This window comes from Carlito syrichta, unplaced genomic scaffold, assembly GCF_000164805.1.
Source record: "Carlito syrichta isolate Samal-C Ts95f unplaced genomic scaffold, Tarsius_syrichta-2.0.1 Scaffold307123, whole genome shotgun sequence".
NCBI classification, from domain to species: domain Eukaryota; kingdom Metazoa; phylum Chordata; class Mammalia; order Primates; family Tarsiidae; genus Carlito; species Carlito syrichta.
The window spans coordinates 713262-724573 of record NW_007251219.1 but is presented as its reverse complement, the minus strand read 5'-3'; positions in this window follow the sequence as shown (position 1 = coordinate 724573).

The following is an 11312-nucleotide window of genomic DNA, read 5'->3' as shown; positions in this document are numbered from 1 at the left end:
AACATTCTTACAGTATAGGTATTATGATGATTAAATGCTCTAGTTAATGTTCATATATCCAAGAATATATGAAAGTGAACCTCAAGTATTCCAGATTAAGATGGATGACATGAGGCAGCTAGAGTGAGTTTGTCCTACAGAGTAAACCAAGATAGAGTTTCCTCAGGATCCAGAAAGGAACAGACCTAGCAGCACACCCCAGGGGTCCTCAAAGGAGTGATAATAACCACTTAGAGCAAAGAAGGAAAAAAAATCCACCGACCTGGGCTGGAACTGGCTGAATTCTCTCCTGTATTGCATAGTCCACACCGCAGCCTCTGGACACAGCGGGGAAGGTGGGTAATGGGAATTCAGGAGTTCTCTGCTCCTGTTGTGAACATGCAGGGCTCCCTAGGTCTTATGAAATCCCAGCCCCTCTTGGGAAACTTCCTTCCCCACAGCTGTGCTCTGCCATGGAGTGGTGCAGGAAAAAAGCCTTGAGCAGTACCAGCCGCCATTTCCCAGGTGCAGGGTGGAGTGGGTGCTTTCCTGCAAGCTTGGGAGGAAATGGGCCCCAACGGCAAACACCACACCTGCAGACAGTTCCTGGCTGGGCAGGTTGCCTAAGAACACCTGAGGTTCTGAGACTGGCTGCACCTTGACATGCAGATCACAGATTGCGTGAGGCCAAAGCAGGCAGGAGACAGAGGAGATGTGTTGCCACAGCAACCTCTCACTCCCCTTATGAACGCTTTTGGGACTGCTCTTCATAACAGTGTTACTGCAGTGACCCTGGACTGCTTCTAATCCCCACTGGGGCAGTTAAGAGTGCACACTTGTGGGGAGCCTCATCTTCTTTCCCTCGCAATACCCCAGAAGGCCCAAAACAGACAGAAAACTTGGGAAATACCCAGAGCTGGCTGGACACTTTCTCAGAGTGATATTCACTAAAGAGAAACCTTACAGCCACCATCATAGCCAGCTTTCTTTCACAAGCATCACTTCCTGGCTGGAGGTCAATGGTACAGTCGGATATAATACCTCAGCTTTGGGGAAGGCCAAATCCCAAGTACCAGGTAGTAATTCTTTCCGAGCCACTCCAGTCACTCAGGATCATACCAATGCAGGTACACAGCACAGGGCTGCCACATCTGGCAAATGAGAAACTCACCACACCAAGGCTATGTATAACCAAGGAAATTCTACAGTGCCTACGTCAGCTCCCTGCCAACCTCAGATAAAAAGAAATTGTTTAACCAAATGAGAAGGAACCAGAAAAATAATTCTGACAAAATGAAAAATCAAAGTTCTCCAAAACCCCCCCAAAGCCCACACCAACTTTTTAGCAATTAACTCTAACCAAAATGAAATCGTTGAAATTCCAGACATACAATTCAAACAATGATAAAATTAGTCAATGAACTTCAGGAGAAAGTTGAAACTGACATAGAGAAATTAAGAAAAAAGAAACTGAAATTCTGGAAATGAAAGAAACATTTAGGACAGTGTAAAATGCAGTGGAGAGTTTGACAGTAGACTAGAACAAACAGAAGAAAGGATCTCAGAACTTGAAGATAAGGCTTTTGAATTAACCCAATCAGACAACAATAAAGAAAAAAGAACCAATAGAATGAACAAAGCCTCCAAGAAATGTGGGATTATATAAAATGTCCAAACCTAAGAATGATAGATGTTCCTGAAGAAGAAGAGAAAGCAACAGGTTTGGAAAACCTACTTGAGGGAATAATGGAGGAAAACTTCTCACCAGAGAACTAAACAAGATACAAGAAGCCCAAAGAACCTCCAGAAGATCCATTGCTAAAGGTCACCACCAAGGCATATAATCACCCAGGTATGCAAAGTTATTATGACGGAAAGAATTTTAAGAGAAGTGAGACAAAAGCATCAAAGAACTTACAAAATTAAACCTATCAGGCTAATAGCAGACTTCTCAGATGAAGCCCTATAAGCCAGAAGAGAACAGGGCCCCATCTTCAATCTCCTCAAACAGAATTACTGTCAGCCAAAGATTCTGTAGCCAATAAAACTAAGTTTTATAAATGAAGGAGAAATGAAGTCCTTCACAGACAGGCAAACACTGAGATTTGTTACCACTAGACTGACTTTACAAGAAATATTCAAAGGAGTCAAATACTGGAACAAAAGTTCAAAACACACCAGTAGAAAAATGGTGGAAATTATAAAGTCACTGGCTTTTTGGGACACCAACACAATAGAGACAATAAATAAACAAAGCAGTCAGATAACAACCAGTATGATGAATAGAATAGTGCCTTACATATCATTATTATCTCTGAACATAAACTATTTCAATGCACTAAAAAGATATCGACTGGCAGAATGGATAAGAAACACAACCCAAATATCTGCTGCCTTCAAGAGACCCATTTTACTCACAAAGACTCCTATAGACTCAAGGTAAAGGGGTGGGGGGAAAATATTCTATGCAAATGGAAACCAAAAATGAGCAGGAGTACCCATTCTCATGTCAGATAAAACAGACCTTAAATTAACAACAGTAAAAAAAGACAAAGATGGCTATTATATAATAATAAAGAGATCAATCCAATGAAAAAACATAACAATTCTAAATATATATGTGCCTAACATCAGAGCCCCCAGTTTTATAAAACAAATTCTACTAGACCTAAAACACAGACAGAGAGCAATACAATAAAACTGGGAGACTTCAACACTCCACTGACAGCAATCGACAGATCATTAAAGCAGAAAATCAACAAAGAAACATTGGAGTTAAACAGGACTCTAGAAAAAAATGAATCTAACAGACATCTATAGAACATTTCATCCCCAAACTACAAAATACACATTTTCTCCTAAGCACATGAAGCGTTCTCCAAGACAGATCATGTGATAGGCCAGAAATAAAGTCTTAATAAATTCAAAAAAATTGAAAGCATATCAAGCACCATCTCAGACCACAATGGAATAAAACTAGAAATTAACTCCAAGAAGAACTTGTGAAATCAAGCATATGAAAGTTAAACAATTTGCTCCTAAATGGTAATTGGATCATCAATGAAATCAAGATGGAAATTTAAAAATTCCTTGAAACAAATGTCAACAATGGAACAAGTTATCATAATCTCTGAGACACAGCCAAAGCTGTGTTCAGAGGAAAATTTACAGTGCTCAAGGCCTACATTAATAAGACCACATACTGACAACCTAACATTACACCTCAAGGAACTAGAAAAGCACACCAAATCCAAAGCTAGCAGAAGAAAAGAAATAACAAAGATCAAAGCAGAATGAAATAAAATTGAAATTTAAAAAAATACAAAGGATAAATGAAACTAAAGAGATTTGAAAAGATAAACAAAATTGATAGACCACAAGTTAGATTAATTAGTAAACAAAGAGAGAAGAGTCAAATTAGCTCAATCAGAAATAAAAATGGAGACATTACAACTATACAAAGGAAATTCAAAAGATCATCCAAGATTACTATGAAAACCTCCAAGCAAGCAAACTAGATAATCTAGAGGAAATGAATACATTCTTGGAAACATGCAACACCCCCCAACATTTAATTAGGAAGAAATAGAAACCCTGAACAGACCAGTAATGAGTAGCGAGATTGAAACAGTAACTAGAAGTCTCCCAACAACAAAAAAAAGTCCAGGACCTGATGGACTTACAGCTGAATTCTACCAGACCTTCACAGAAGAACTGATACCAATTTTACTGAAGCTATTCCACAAGATTGAAGAGGAGAGACTCCTCCCTAACTAATTCTACGAGACCAGTATCACTCTGACACCACAGCCAGGAAAAGACACAACAAAAAAAGAAACTACAGCCCAATAACCCTTATGAACAGATGCAAAAATCCTCAACAAAATATTAGCAAACTGAATTCAACAGCACATTAAAAAAAAAACACCATAAACAAGTCGGTTTTATACCAGGGATGCATGGGTGGTTCAATATACACAAGTCAATAAATTGGGATCCACTACATAAACAGAATTAAATATAACAATTGTATGATCATATCAATAGACACAGAAAAAGCATTAGATAAAATTCAACATTATCTCATGATAAAAACCCTCAGCAAAATAGTTATAGAAGGAATATTCCTCAAAATGATAAAAGTTGCATATGACAAACCCATAGATAATGTTATTGTAAATGGAGAAAAGTTGAATACATTCCCCTTCAGAACTGGAACAAGGCAAGGGTGCCCACTTTCACCACTACTATTTAACATAGTACTAGAAATCGTAGCCAGTGCAATCAGTCAAGCCAAGTAAATAAAGGATATCCAAATTGGAAAAGAAGAAATAAAACTGTCTCTATATGCTGACAATATGATCTTTAACCTAGAAAACCCTAAAGATTCCTCCAATAGACTCCTCGATTTGATAAATGAATTTAATAAAGTTTTGGGATACAAAATCAACACACACAAATCTACTGCTAGACATCAATAGCGACTAAGCTGAGAATCAACTCAAGAACTCAATTCCATTTACAATAGCAGCCAAAAAGCTAAAATACCTAGGAATATTTATAATCAAGGAGGTGAAAGATCTCTACAAGGGGAATTACAAAACTCTGATGAAAGACATTCAGAGGACACAAACAAATGGAGAAACACCCCATGCTTATGAATTGGAAGAATCAACATTATTAAAATGAACATATCACCCAAAGTAATCTACAGAGGCAATGCAATCCCTATCAAACTACCAACATCATTTTTCACAGAATTAGAAAAAATAATCCAAAAAATCCAAAGCAATCCTAAGCAAAAAGTACAAAGCTGGAGGCATCATATTACCAGACTTAAAATTATAGTACAAGACTGTAGTAACCAAAGCAGCATGGTACTGGTACAAGAGCAGATATATGGACCAATGGACCAGAATAGAGAATCTAAAATAAACCCAAATACCTACCACCAACTGATCTTTGACGAAGCAGAAAAAAACATATACCGGGGAAAGGATACCCTTTTCAACAAATAGTGCTGGGAAAATTTGATAGCTACATATGGAAAAGTGAAATTTGATCATATCTTCCCGTATACAAAAATTAACTCAAAATGGATTAAAGACTTAAATGTCAGACCTGAAACCATAAAAATCCTAAAAGAAAATCTAGGAAAAACTCTTACATACATCAGCTTAGGCAAAGAATTTATGGCTACAACCCAAAAGGCAAATGCAACTAAAACAAAAATAAATAAGTGGGATTTCATTTTACTAAAATGCTTCTGAAATAATCAACAGAGCAAACAGGCAACCTACAGAATAGGAGAAGGTATTTGCAAACTATGCATCTGACTAATATCTGGAATCTACAAAGAACTCAAACAAATAAGCAAGAAAAAAAGCAAATAACCCCATTAAAAGTGAGCAAACAACATGAATAGAAATCTTTCAAAAGAAGATGCACAAATGGGCAGCAAACATGAACAAATGCTCAACATCACTCTTATCAGGGAAATGCAAATAAAACCACAATGAGATACTACCTCACACTAAACAGTATGATCATTGTTTAAAAAAAAAAAATAGTTGCTGGCACGGATGCAGAGAAAAGGGAACACTTATACACTGTCTGTGGGAGTGTAAATTAGTACAACTTCTATGGAAAGTGGTATGGAGATTACTCAAAGAAATAAAAGTAGATCTACTATTTGATCCAGCAATCCCACTACTAGGAATCTACTCTAAGGAACGGAGATCATCTGCACCTGCATGTTCATTACAGCACAATTCACTATTGCAAAGATGTGGAATCAACCTAAATGCCCATCCACTGATCAGTGGATAAGGAAAATATATATACCATGGAATACTTCGCGTCTGTAAAAAGAATGAAATCATGTCCTTTGCGGCAACACAGATGGAACTAGAGATCATCATCCTAAGTAGACTGACTTAGAAACAGAAAACCAAAGAATGCATGTTCTTACTCAAATGTGGGAACTCAACAGTCACAAAGGTGAAAATAATAGACACTGTGGACACCGGTAAGGAGAGAGGGGCAGGAGGTTAGTGTGGAGAAACTACCTTTGGGGCACTATCTGGGGAATGGGCCACCTGAGACCCAATCCTCACCACTACACGATATGTCCACATAATGAATACACATGTGTGCCCCCTGGGTCTTAAAAAAAAAGAAAGAGAAAGAAAGAAAATGATCCTCTTTCTGCCTTGGGATGGCCCCACCATACAAAAGGCTTAAAGAATTCTAAAGGATAGTGCTGGACAGCCCATGCAAGAGCATGTGTGGAGGCACTGGGAACCAGCTCTGCATGCATCAGTTCATTCTTACCTTCCAATTCCTCAAGAGAAGGCAATTAGTTCATTCAGAGCCTGAGGAAACCCTTTTTGAGTACTTCGAGTAGAGGAGCCAGACTGGTCATTTTGGAGGAGTCCTACAGGAAAAAGACAATCTGCATTGTCTTGGGAACCCTAAGCAGGGGCAGAGAGGGAGACCCCAGCAGCCACCTGATGAAGACCTTGCCCCTGTCAAAGAAGTTGTGAGAAAAAGATGCTAGGGATCTTAGGTTCTCTGGAGAACCTACAAATCACCCTAAAAGAGAAAAACACAGCATATAAAATTTGCTACAATCGGAAGGCACCGACATCCAATGACAACCCTACCAATCAAGGAAGGTTTTTTTTTTCTCCTTGCAATCCCTGAGGGGCCCAGAGCAGCATCTACAAGGATGGGGATTACAGAAATGAGAGAAGCTAAACTTGTTGTCCTCCCACCCCCAACCTCACAGAAGTTTTCCAGGCCTGAAGCAGGTAGTATTTTAGAGGTGGACAAGTGAGCTTTCGCTTTTCAATATTACAATGTTCTGGATTTATACGAACTGAAAATGATCAGAAAAGCTTTGGAATCTGCCAACATTTCTTCTAGGGGCAAGAAGGAGCTAGTGGAAAGAAGACATCTGAAATGAGTAGGAAGAACGAGTAAAGTCACCGTTTACCCTCATCAAACTGAGTCCAGCTTGCTTGTTCAATAAACTGGTTGCATTGGTTTACTTCTCCAATTCTGAGAGAGTGAAATGCAGACACAATTTGCATATCCCTTTTTTCTTTTAAAAAATTATGATAACAAGCAGGGCACAGTGGCTCAAGCCTGTAATTCCAGCACTTTGGGAGGCTGACGCAGGTGGATTGCTTCAGGTCAGGAGTTTGAGGCCAGCCTGGGCAACATGGCAAGACCTGATCTCTTTAAAAAATTTTAAAAATTAGCTGGGTATGATGGCACACGCCTTTAATATCAGCTACTCACAGGCTAAGGAAGGAGGATCCCTTGAACCCAGGAGTTGGAGGATGCAATGAACTATGATCATGCCACTACACTTCAGCCTGGGTGACAGATGGAAATACAGTCTCTAAAAACATAATGAAATAAAATAAAATAAAAAATAAAAAGTTGTGATAAAATATACACAGAATAAAATTTTCCTTTTTCCTCCTTTCTTAGCCTATAAGTAGCTGGGACTACATGCATGTAACCATTATGCTCAGCTAATTTTTTATTTTTATTTTTGTACCTTAATTTTTTTTTTGAGTTGGAGTCACTCTGTTGTCCAGACTGGAGTGCAGTGGCCGCTCCCGGCCACCGCAGCCTCGACCTGCTGGGCTCCGGCGATCCTTCCACCTCAGCCTTCCAAGTAGCCAGAATTACAGGCATGCGCTACCATGCCTGGCTGATTTTTTGATTTATTGTAGAGATGAGGTCTCGCTGCTCTGGCGGGTCTCGAACCCGCGGGCTCAGGCAATTCACTTACCTCAGCCTCCCAAAGGCGCGGGATTACAGGCTGAGCCACCGAACCCAGCCCGTACTTTAATTTTTAAGGTACAATTCAGTGATATTAAGTACGTTTACAGTTTTGTACAGCCAATACTACTATTCAATTCCAGAATTTTTCATCATTCCAAACAGAAACTCTGTGCCCGTTAAATATTAACTCCTTATTCTTCCTTCCCTTCAGCCTCTGGTAACCACCATTCCACTTTCTATCTTTATTAATTTGCCTATTATGGGTACTTTGTATAATTGGAATCATTAAATATTTGTCCTTTTGTTTGGCTTATTTCGCTTATCATGTTTTCCAGGTTCATCCATGCTGCAGCATATACAAGGAGTTCATTTCTTTCTATATCCAGATAATATTTCATTTATGTATACACCACATTTTGTTTTTCGTTCATCTGTTGATGGGCATTAGTTTTCACCTTTTGGCTATTGTGAATAATGCTACTATGAGCATGGGTGTACAATTATATGTTTGAGTCCTTGCTTTGAATTCTTCTGGGTATATACCCTGGAGTGAAATTGATAGGTTATATGGTAATTATATGTTTAGTTTTTTTGTGGAACTACTAAACTGTTTTCTACAGGGGTTACACCATTCTGCATTCCTTCCAGCAGTACACCAGAGTTCTAATTTCTCCACATCCTTGCCAAAACTTATTTTCTGTGCTTTTTGTTTTGTTTTGTTTTTTGACAATAGTCATTATAGTGGGTATGAAGTAGTATTTCATTATGATTTTGGTTTGCATTTCCCTAATGCCTAGTGGTGTTGAGCACTTTTTCATGAGCATTTTCACCATTTGTATATTTTTAGAAAAATGTCTAGTCAGGTCTTTTGACCGTTTTTTAAATTGGGCTGTGTGGAGTTTTAAAATTGTTGTTGTTGAGTTGTACTAATCAGGATATTAGTCTCTTATCAGACAGATTATTTGGAAATATTTTTCCCATTCTGTGGGTTATCTTTTTACTCTCTTGATAGTACCCTCTGATGTACAATATTTTTAAATTTTGATGAAGTCAAAATTATCTAATTTATTTTCTATTGCCTGTGCTTTTGATGTCATATTCAAAAAGTTTTCTTCTAAGAGTTTTAGAATTTTAGCTTTTACATTTAGTACTTTAATTCATTTTGAGTTAATTTTTATATAGAATGTAATGTAAGGCTCCAACTTCATTGTGAATATGTTTTCCCAGCACCATTTGTTGAAAAGACTGTCCTGGCCAGGTGCGCTGGCTCACATCTGTAATTCTAGCACTTTGGGAAGCCAAGGCTGGAAGATCACTTCAGTCCAGGAGTTTGAGACCAGCCTAGGCAACATAGCGAGACATCATCTCTATAAAAAATCAAAAAAGTACCCAGGCATGGTGGTACACCCGTAGTCCTAGCTACTCAGGAGGCTGAAGCGGAAGGATCTCATGAGTCCAGAAGACTGAGGCTGCGGTTAGCCATGATCATACCATTGCACTCCAGCCTGGATGACAGTGAGACACCCTAACGCAAAAGATGGTCCTTTCTCCATTGAATGGTCTTTGCGTCCTTGTTGAAAATCAATTGACCAACTATATGAGAGTTTATATCTTGGCCCTCTATTCCATTCCATTGGTCAGTATGTTTGTCCTTATGCTAGTGCTGCACTTGCTTTTTAAGTTGTAGTTATTTTGCTATTATCCTGTTACTATTAATACCTAATTATGAAATGGAAAATAAAGATATTGGTGACAAAGGAAATTATATATGTGATATCATTGTCTCTTTCTGTCAAGTTTAATAAATATTCTGAACATTTCATAGTATTATAAAAATAGCTGCATCAAAATTCTTAAACATTTAAGAATTCTCTTCTCCTTTGTATTCACTGCTATTATTCCTCTTGCATAGGCATTGCCTGGACTTTACTCTGATAGAGTCAAAGTCAAAGTCCTTTTAGTAAAATGGTGAAGGCCCTGCATAATCTACCTATTCACTGCTCACACGCCTCTCTGTTCTCATTTCCTGATTCTCATTTTCACTTCCTTGTTGTTACTCCAACATGCCAAGCACAGTTCCACTAATCCATAACCACCCTGTCTAAATAACCACTCCCCTCTCTCTCCCATACCTTTCTCTGTCTTATATTTCTTGGTGGTACTTGTCAGCAGCTGACTCTACATATGTACTTATTTAATTTTTGTGTGTTTTCTCAGTATCACTAGAATGTAAGCTTTATGAGGGCAGGAATTCAGCACTGAGGAAAAAATGAATTCTTTAGAAAAAATATAGTAAGTCCTTTACTCATCATTTATCTAACATTTACTGAGAACTTCTTGTAGACTAGGCACTAGGCTGAAAACAGTGAACATTAAGCATACAGAACTTATTGAATGGTTGTGTGAGTCTCAAATTTTTTTTAAATCTTGTAAAGGGTAGATGGGAAAGGTAGCCTCCAGACAGCAAGTTCAGATCAGAATCCTTAAAGGAATATTGAAGTTTTGAAGGCAGAGTACACTGCCCCTCAGCGATTGCTCAATGCGTCAGTCACCAACGCCCAGGACAGCCTGCAGGTGTAGCTCAGCACTGTTGTCCTCCTGTGGGGTTTGTTAGGGACTGTGTAGGACAAAAGCAGAATAAGCCCTTGCAGAGTGTGATGACGTTCACAACCTATATTTGAATTGTACTATATTTTCACCGCTGTCGGGGGGAAAGGCCCAGTGGAAAATGTGTGCTTTTCTAAATATAGCACCTACCTCTCCATACCTGCTAGATTTAGGTTGAATCTTTGGGGGCACAGCCTAGGCAATCACTGCCAGTGAAGGACTTCAGTAGGTCTCAGTAATAGGATAGATCTACTGCCGCTTTAGAGCAGGACAGGAATATATTAGCAGGCCTTAGAGACTAGCCTGAGGCTTAACCTCAGCCCCACTCAAATGCTATTTCCCTCCTTATCCCAAACTCACTGAAGGTGGCAGGCTCCTTTCTAAGCCCTTGGCCATGCCCCGGGCTGACAGGTAGTCAGCAGGGCACCAATTTGCCGTTTTTCTGCCTCCGTTTTCCTGTTTCTAAGACCACCCCAAGCTGTTCAATGTTTACTGTCTTGTTTTTTTCTTACGTTAAGTGTATGAGGCAGGATGGGCTGTGCAGGCTGGTGGTGGGTTATTACAGCTTCCTTGGAGGGTCGAAGCCTAGGGTGGGAGTCTCTCATCCCACCCTCTGGCCAGCACATGGTAGGCATCGTGGCACATACATATTTCTGAGTGAATAAATGCAAACGGGAGTGGGTGAACGGACGACTGGACACAATGATTTCAAGCTGAGCGAGGGGAGATGGCGTGTGAGGAGCCACCGCAGCTGATTTGCCTCCCGGCGCCGGGGTCCGCCAGGATCTCCCCCCCGCGCGTCCACGCCGGGCAGCGAGGAGGTCGGGCCAGGCAGCCCCGAGGACGCGCCGGCGGGGGGCGGGGTCACGAGGGCGCGCCGGAAGGCGGGAGGAGCGGCGGGGACGCGCCGCTGGGGGGAGGGGGAC